The following is an 8,856-nucleotide window of genomic DNA, read 5'->3' as shown; positions in this document are numbered from 1 at the left end:
TCTGTCGTCTCCTTCTCTTCCTACCTCAAACCCCTCCCAGCATCAGGGGCTTTTCCAATGAGTCAACTCTTCACATGAGAGATTTACTTTAAATAAGCTCAATTAGAAATTGTTCATATTATTTATATATGATTTGGCTGAATTCTCTTTTCTGAATTTCAAGGTTTTTTTTTTTTTTTTTAATGTTTCTTAAAGAATATGTATCCTATACTTTTTTTTTAATAAAAGTTGAAATAAAATTTATTGTAGCCAAAAGGCCCTCAGAAATGATTTCATCTGATTTTGCTTCCAGGTGACACTATACATAAAATTATTATAATTGGTTCAATATTTTCTTAGGCACCCTAGTACAAAGATTGAAAATTTTTATTCTCAGAAAAATAATGTTGTATACCCGTCTTCGTCTGTTCAGGCTGCTTAACCAAATATCATAGACTAAGAAGCTTATAAACAACAGACATTTATTTCTCACTATTTTGAAATATGGAGAGTCTAAGATCAGGGTTCTAGCAGATTCCATGTCTGATGAGAGCCTACTTTCTGGTTCATGGCCCCTTGTCACAGTGTGTGGTAGAAGGGAACTCTGTTAAATCTCTCTCATAAAAGCACTTATTTCACTCATTAGGGTTCCACACTCAGGATCTAAACACTTCCCAAGTGTCATATCTCTTCATACCAACAAACTGGCATTAGACTTCAACATATGAATTTGTGGGGGAGGGGGTGGGCAAATGCTCAATCTAGAGCAATACTATTTTTAAAATAGAGAAACTTGTGTGCAATAAAACAAACTTTGTACAACTACCATCATTTTGCTGGTTTCATATCAATAATTTACCATATATACATGTTTATATTTCTGTAATTATGATCATATATATTGTTATTGGGTTTTCCCAGTAGCTCAGACAATAAAGAATCTGCCTGAAGTGTAGGAGATCTGGGTTTGATCCATGGGTCTGGAAGTTTGATGCTAAAAGTCTGATGCTTTGACCATCTTCATCGAATTACCTCTTTCCCTATATTCTCACCTCTGATCTCTTTTTCTGTGGGTTTCTTTGTTTTTTAAATCATAATTGGCCTATAAAACTGAGTTTCTGGTGTGCAACATAGTGATTCGTTATTTGTATACATTACAAAATGGTCACCATGATAAGGCTAGTTACCATCTGTCACTGTACAATGATATTGCATCAATATTTTTTAAAATTTTAATTGGAGGCTAATTATTTTACAATATTGTGGTGGTTTTTGCCATACGTTCACATGAATCAGCCATGGGTGTACATGTGTTCCCCATCCTGACCCTCCTCCCCCACCTCTATCCCCATCCTATCCCTCAGTGTCATCCCAGCGCACCAGCCCTGAGCACCCTGCCTTATGCATCAAACCTGGACTGGTGATCTATTTCACATATGATAATATACATATTTCAATGCTATTATCTCAAATCATCCCACCTTCACCTTTTCCCACAGAGTCCAACAGTCTGTTCTTTACATCTGTGTCTCTTTTGCTGTCTCACATAAAGGATCATCATTACCATCTTTCTAAATTGCATATATATGTGTTAATATACTGTATTGGAGTTTTTCTTTCTGACTTACTATGCTCTGTATAATAGGCTCCAGGTTCATCCACCTCATTAGAACTGATTCAAATGCATTCTTTTTAAATAGCTGAGTAATATTCCATTGCAGATATGTACCACAGCTTTCTTATCCATTTGTCTGCTGGTGGACATTTAGGTTGCTTCCACATCCTGGCTATTGTAAACAGTGCTGCAATGAACACTGGGGTACACGTGTCTCTTTCAATTCTGGTTTGCTCAGTGTGTATGCCCAGCAGTGGGATTGCTGAGTCATATGGCAGTTCTATTTCCAGTTTTTTAAGGAATCACCACACTGTTCACCATAGTGGCTGTACTAGTTTGCATTCCCACCAACCATGTAAGAGCATTCCCTTTTCTCAACACCCTCTCCAGCATTTACTGTTTGTAGACTTTTGGATAGCAGCCATTCTGATCAGAGTGAGATGGTACCTCATTGTGTTTTTTTTAATATAAATTTATTTATTTTAATTGGAGGCTAATACTTTGAACTATTGTATTGGTTTTGCCATACATCAACATGAATCCTCCATGGGTGTACACATGTTCCCCATCCTGAACCCCCCTCCCACCTCCCTCCTCATACTATCCCTCTAGGTCATCCCAGTGCACTAGCCCCAAGCATCCTGTATCATGCATCAAACCTGGACTGGCGATTTGTTTCACACATGATATTATACATGTTTCAATGCCATTCTCCCAAATCATCCCACCCTCGCCCTCTCCCACAGAATCTAAAAGACTGTTCTATTTGCATTTCTCTGATAATGAGTGATGTTGAGCGTCTTTTCATGTGTTTGTTAGTCATTTGTATGTCTTCTTTGGAGAAATGTCTATTTAGTTCTTTGGCCCGTTTTTTGATTGGGTCGCTTATTTTTCTGGAATTGAGCTATAGGAGTAGCTTGTATATATTTGAGATTAATTCATTGTCAGTTGCTTCATTTGCTATTATTTTCTCCCATTCTGAAGGCTGTCTTTTCACCTTGCTTATAGTTTCCTTCGTTGTGCAAAAGCTTTGCAGTTTAATTAGTTCCCATTTGTTTATTTTTGCTTTTATTTCCATTACTCTGGGAGGTGTGTCATAGAGAATCCTGCTGTGATTTATGTCAGAGAGGGTTTTTCCTATGGTTTCCTCTAGGAGTTTTATATTTTGTGTTCTTACATTTAGATCTTTAATCCATTTTGAGTTTAATTTTGTGTATGATGTTAGAAAGTGTTCTAGTTTCACTCTTTTACAAGTGGTTGACCAGTTTTCCCAGCACCACTTGTTAAAAAGATTGTCTTTTCTCCATTGTGTATTCTTGCCTCCTTGTCGAAGATAAGGTGTCCCTAGGTGCGTGGATTAATCTATGGGCTTTCTATTTTATTCCAGTGATCTATGTTTCTGTCTTTATGCCAGTACCATACTGTCTTGATGACTATTGCTTTGTAGTAGAGTCTGAAGTCAGGCAGGTTGATTCCTCCAGTTCCATTCTTCTCTCTCAATATTGCTTTGGCTATTCCAGGTTTTTTGTAATTCCATGCAAATTGTGAAATTATTTGTTCCAATTCAATGAAAAATACCATTGGTAACTTGATAAGGATTGCCTTGAAACTATAGATTACTTTAGGTAGTGTACTCATTTTCACTATACTGATTCTTCCAATCCATGAACATGGTATATTTCTCCATCTATTTATGTTCTCTTTGATTTATTTCAGCAGTGTTTTATAGTTTTCTATATATATATAGGTTTTGTTTCTTTAGGTAGATTTATTCCTAAATACATCATTCTTTTCATTGCAATGGTGAATACAATTTTTTCCTCAATTTTTCTTTCTTTTATCTCATTGCCAGAGTATAGGAATGGAAAGGATTTCTATGTGTTAATTTTATATCCTGCAACTTTACTGTATTCATTGATTAGCTCTAGTAATTTTCTAGTGGAGTCTTTAGGATTTTCTATATAGAGGATCAGGTGATGTGCGTACAGTGAGAGTTTTACTTCTTCTTTTCCGACTGGGATTCCTTTTATTTATTTATTTATTTATTTTTGCTCTGAATGCTGTGGTCAAAACTGCCAAAACTATGTTGAATAGTTGTGGTGAGAGTGGGCACCCTTGTCTCATTCCTGACTTTAGGGGAAATGCTTTCAATTTTTCACCACTGAGGGTAAAGTTTGCTGTGAGTTTATCATATATGGCTTTTATTATATTGAGGCATGTTCCTTCTATGCCTGCTTTCTGGAGGGTTTTTATCATAAGTGGATGTTGAATTTTGTCAAAGGCTTTCTCTGCATCTATTGAGATAATCATATGGTTTTTACTTTTCAATTTGTTAATGTAGTGTATTACATTTACATTGATTGATATGCAGATATTGAAGAATCCTTGCATCCCTGGGATAAAGCCCACTTGGTCATGGTGTATGATCTTTTTAAATGTTGTTGGATTCTCATTGCTAGACTTTTGTTGAGGATTTTTGCATCTATGTTCATCAGTGATATTGGCCTGTAGTTTTCTTTTTTGTGGCATCTTTGTCTGGTTTTGGTATTAGGGTGCCAGTGGCCTCATAGAATGAGTTTGGAAGTTCACCTTTCTTTGAAATTTTCTGGAAGAGTTTCCGTAGGCTAGGTGTTAGCTCTTCTCTAAATTTTTGGTAGAATTCAGCTGTGAAGCCCTCTGGTCTTGGGCTTTCGTTTGTTGGAAGATTTCTGATTACAGTTTTGATTTCTGTGCCTGTGATGAGTCTGTTAAAATGTTCTATTTCTTCCTAGTTCAGTTTTGGAAGGTTATACTTTTCTAAGAATTCATCCATTTCTTCCACGTTGTCCATTTTATCGGCATATAGTTTCTGGTAGTAGTCTCTTATGATCCTTTGTATTTCTGTTATCTGTTGTGATTTCTCCATAATTTTGTTGATTTGATTCTTCTTCCTTTTTTTCTTGAGGAATCTGGCTAATGGTTTGTCTATTTTATCTATCTTCTCAAAGAACGAGCTTTCAGCTTTGCTGATTTTGGCTATGGTTTCCTTTGTTTCTTTTGTATAAATTTCTGCCCTAATTTTATGAATTCTTTTCTTCTACTAAACCTGGGGTGCTTCATTTCTTCTTTTTCTAGTTGCTTTAGGTGTGAAAATGAAGTCGCTCAGTCGTGTCTGACTCTTTGTGACCCCACAGACTGTAGCCTACCAGGCTCTGTCCGTCCATGGGGTTTTTCAGGCAAGAGTACTGGAGTGAGTTGCTGTTTCCTTCTCCAGAGGATCTTCCGGACCCAGGGACTCAATCCAGGTCTACCCGCGTTGTAGGCAGATATTTTACTGTCTGAGCCACCAGGGAAACAGAGTTAGGTTATTTATTTGATTTCCCTCCTGTTTCTTGTGTAGGCTTGTATTGCTATGAACCTCCCCCTTAGTACTGCTTTTACTGAATCCCATAGATTTGGGGTTGTTTCATTTTCATTCTTTTCTATGCATATTTTGAATTCTTTTTTTTTTAATTTCTTCTGTGATCTGTCGGTTATTCAGAAGTGTGTTGTTTAGCCTCCATATGTTTGTATTTTTAATAGCTTTTTCCCCCCCTGTAGTTGATATCGAAACTTACCGCATTGTGATCAGAAAAGATGCTTGAGATGATTTAAATTTTTTTGAACTTACCAAGGCTAGATTTCTGGCCCAGGATGTGACCTATCCTCAAGAAGGTTCCATGAGCACTTTAGAAAAAGGTGAAATTCATTGTTTTAGAGTGAAATGTCCTATAGATATCAATTAGTTCTAACAGGTCCACTGTATCATTTAAAGTTTGTGTTTCCTTGTTAATTTTCTGTTTAGTTGATCTATTCATAGGTGTGGGTGGGGTATTAAAGTCTCCCACTATTATTGTGTTACTGTTAATTTCCCATTTCGTACTTGTTAGCATTTGCCTTACATATTGTGGTGCTCCTATGTTGGGTGCATATATATTTATAATTGTTGAGAGTAGAAGATGGCGGAGGAGTAGGACGGGGAGAACACTTTCTCCCCCACAAATTCATCAAAAGAGCATTTAAACATCAAGTAAATTCCACAAAACAACTTCTGAATGCCAGCAGAGGACATCAGGCACCCAGAAAAGCAACCCAACTCCTCGAAAGGAGGTAGGAAAAAATATTAAAGGAAAAAAAAGAGACAAAAGAGGGAGGGATGGAGCTCCGTCCCGGGAAGGGAATCTTAAAAAGAGAGAAGTTTCCAAACACCAGGAAACCTTCTCACTGCCGAATCTGTGCTGAGCTTTGGAAGCACAGAGGGCAACATAACAGGGATAAAAAATAAATAAACAATTAAAACTCACAGATTGAGAGCCCTACGGTAACTCCCCCAGCGGAGAAGCAGCACAGATGCCTGCATCCGCCATTAGCAAGTGGGGGCTGGGTAGGGAGGCGCGGCGCGGGCTGCATCGCTGAGAGTAAGAATCTGGCCTGAATACCCTGAGCGCTATCTGAGCGAAATAATTTGGGCTAGCAAACAAGACTGTGGGATATCTACCACGCGAAAAGCCAGTCCTAACCTAAGACCGCCAGGCCCGCGCACGGAACAAAGGACTGAACAGAGATAGCCGGCTGCAGACCTTCCCCCTCCGGTGACAGGCAGCCAGAGCCGGAAGGGGGCAATCGCAGCCCCAGAGAGACATTATCTATAAAACTGTAAGCAGGCTTCTTTGCTAACTAAAACTTCTTGGGGGTCTGGACGGTCAACATCTGCCTGAGAAGGTGCGCCGGTTTTACACCCAGATAACCGAGTGGCGGGGAGGCGTTAAGTCGCAGCATTGGCGCTCGCCAAACACCTCATCATCTGAGCTGCTCGGACCTGGGAAGAGCACAAAACGCAGGCCCAACTGAGTCTGCACCTCTGAGGACTACCCGAGTGCCTGAACCTGAGCGGCTTGGACCTGGGAGGTGCAGGCAACCCAGGGCCAGCCTCGGATTGTTCCCAGCGGAACAACCTAGAGCCCGAGCAGTGTGGGCAGGGTGGCTACATGCGCCGTGAGCAGGGACAGACCCAGGGTGGCTGAGGCACTGCGAGCCCACGCCAGTGTTATTTGTTTGCAGCATTCCTCCCTCCCCACAGCGCGGCTGAACAAGTAAGCCTAAAAAAAAAAAAAAAAAAAGTCCTCCACCGTCCCCTTTGTGTCAGGGCAGAAACCAGATACTGAAGAGACTAGCAAACAGAAGAAGATATAACAGAGGGAAACGCCTTGGAAGCTACAGGCAATAGACCAAAACCCTGTGGTCACTACGGACTACATAGGAAGGGGCCTATAGATCTTGAGAAATATAAGTCTGACCAAGGAACTAGCCAAAAATGAACTGAACCCACAACAACACCAAGAAAGTCCTAGATATATTTTTATTATTTTTACGATCATTCTTTCTTTTTTTTTTAATTAAAAAAATTTTTTTAAGTCCTCTATTGTTCCTTTAATTTTCACTTTTATAACCTATTACTTTGCAAAAAAAAAAAAAAAAAAAAGACCCTATTTTTTTCTTCTTCAGCAAACTTCATATATATATATTTCATAATTTTTTGACCTTGTTTTTTTTTTTTTTCCTTCTTTTCTTTAACATTGTATTTTTGAAATTCCAAACTCTACTCTAGATTTTTAATTTTCGCTTTTTGGTATTTGTTATCAATTTTGTACCTATAGTTTTTTTTTTACATAATTTCTGTGACTTCTTTTTTTCTTCTTCTCTGTTTCTTTCTCTTCTTCTATATAATATTGTATATCTGAATAATATCAATTTTGTACCTGTATTTTCTTTATAATTTTTGTGACATTGTTTGTTTTTGTTTGTTTTCTCTCTTTATTTTTCTTCTTCTTCTTTTTTTTTTTTTAACATTGTATTTTTGAAATTCCAAACTCTACTCTAGATTTTTAATTTTTGCTTTTTGGTATTAGTTATCAATTTTGTACCTGTACTTTCTTTACAATTTTCGCGACCTTGTTTGTTTTTGTTTGTTCGTTTTTTCTCTCTTTCTTTTCCTTCTTCTTTTCTTTAACATCGTATTTTTGAAATTCCAAACTCTACTCTAGATTTTTAATTTTTGCTTTTATGTATTTGTTACCAATTTTGTACCTTTAAGAACCCAATCTTCAGGACCCATTTTTCACTAGGGAGCAAGAATACTGGCTTGACTGCTCTCTCTCCCTTTAGACTCTCCTTTTTCTCCACCAGGTCGCCTGTGTCTCCTCCCTAACCCCTCTACTCTACCCAACTCTGTGAATTTCTGTGTGTTCCAGATGGTGGAGAACACTTAGGGAACTGATTACTGGCTGGATCTGTCTCCCTCCTTTTCATTCCCCCCTTTTATCCTTCTGGCCACCTCTGTCATCTTCCTCCTCCTCCTCTTCTCTGTATAACTCCGTGAACATCTCTGAGTGGTCCAGTTGTGGAGTGCACATAAGGAAGTGACTACTGGCTAGCCCACTCTCTCCATTATTGATTCACCTCATCTCATTTGGGTCACCTCTAACTCCCTCCTCCCTCTTCTCTTCTCCATGTAACCCTGTGAACCTCTCTGAGTGACCCTCATCATAGAGAAACTTTTCATCTTTAATGTAGATGTTTTACCAATGGTGCTGTATAGAAGGAGAAGTTTTGAAACGACTGTAAAAGTAAGACCGATAACCGGAAGCAGGAGACTTAAGTCCAAACCCTGACTCCAGGGAACTCCTGACTCCAAGGAACGTTAATTGACAGGAGCTCATCAAATGCCTCCATACCGACACTGAAACCAAGCACCACACAAGGGCCAATAAGTTCCAGGGCAAGACATACCAAGCAAATTCTCCAGCAACAAAGGAACACAGCCCTGAGTTTCAAGATACAGGCTGCCCAAAGTCCCCCCCAAACTATAGACATCTCATAACTCACTACTGGACATTTCATTGCACTCCAGAGAAAAGAAATACAGCTCTACCCACCAGAACACCGACACAAGCTTCCCTAACCAGGAAACCTTGACAAACCACCTGTACAAACCCACACACAGTGAGGAAACGCCACAATAAAGAGAACTCCACAAACTACCAGAATACATAAAGGACACCCCAAACTCAGCAATTTAAACAAGATGAAGACACAGAGGAATACTCAGCAGATAAAGGAACAGGATAAATGCCCACCAAACCAAACAAAAGAGGAAGAGATAGGGAATCTACCTGATAAAGAATTCCGAATAATGATAGTGAAATTGATCCAAAATCTTGAAACTAAAATGGAATCACAGATAA

Source organism: Bos indicus, chromosome X (assembly GCF_029378745.1).
Source record: "Bos indicus isolate NIAB-ARS_2022 breed Sahiwal x Tharparkar chromosome X, NIAB-ARS_B.indTharparkar_mat_pri_1.0, whole genome shotgun sequence".
Lineage (NCBI taxonomy): Eukaryota > Metazoa > Chordata > Mammalia > Artiodactyla > Bovidae > Bos > Bos indicus.
This window is presented reverse-complemented; position numbering follows the sequence as displayed.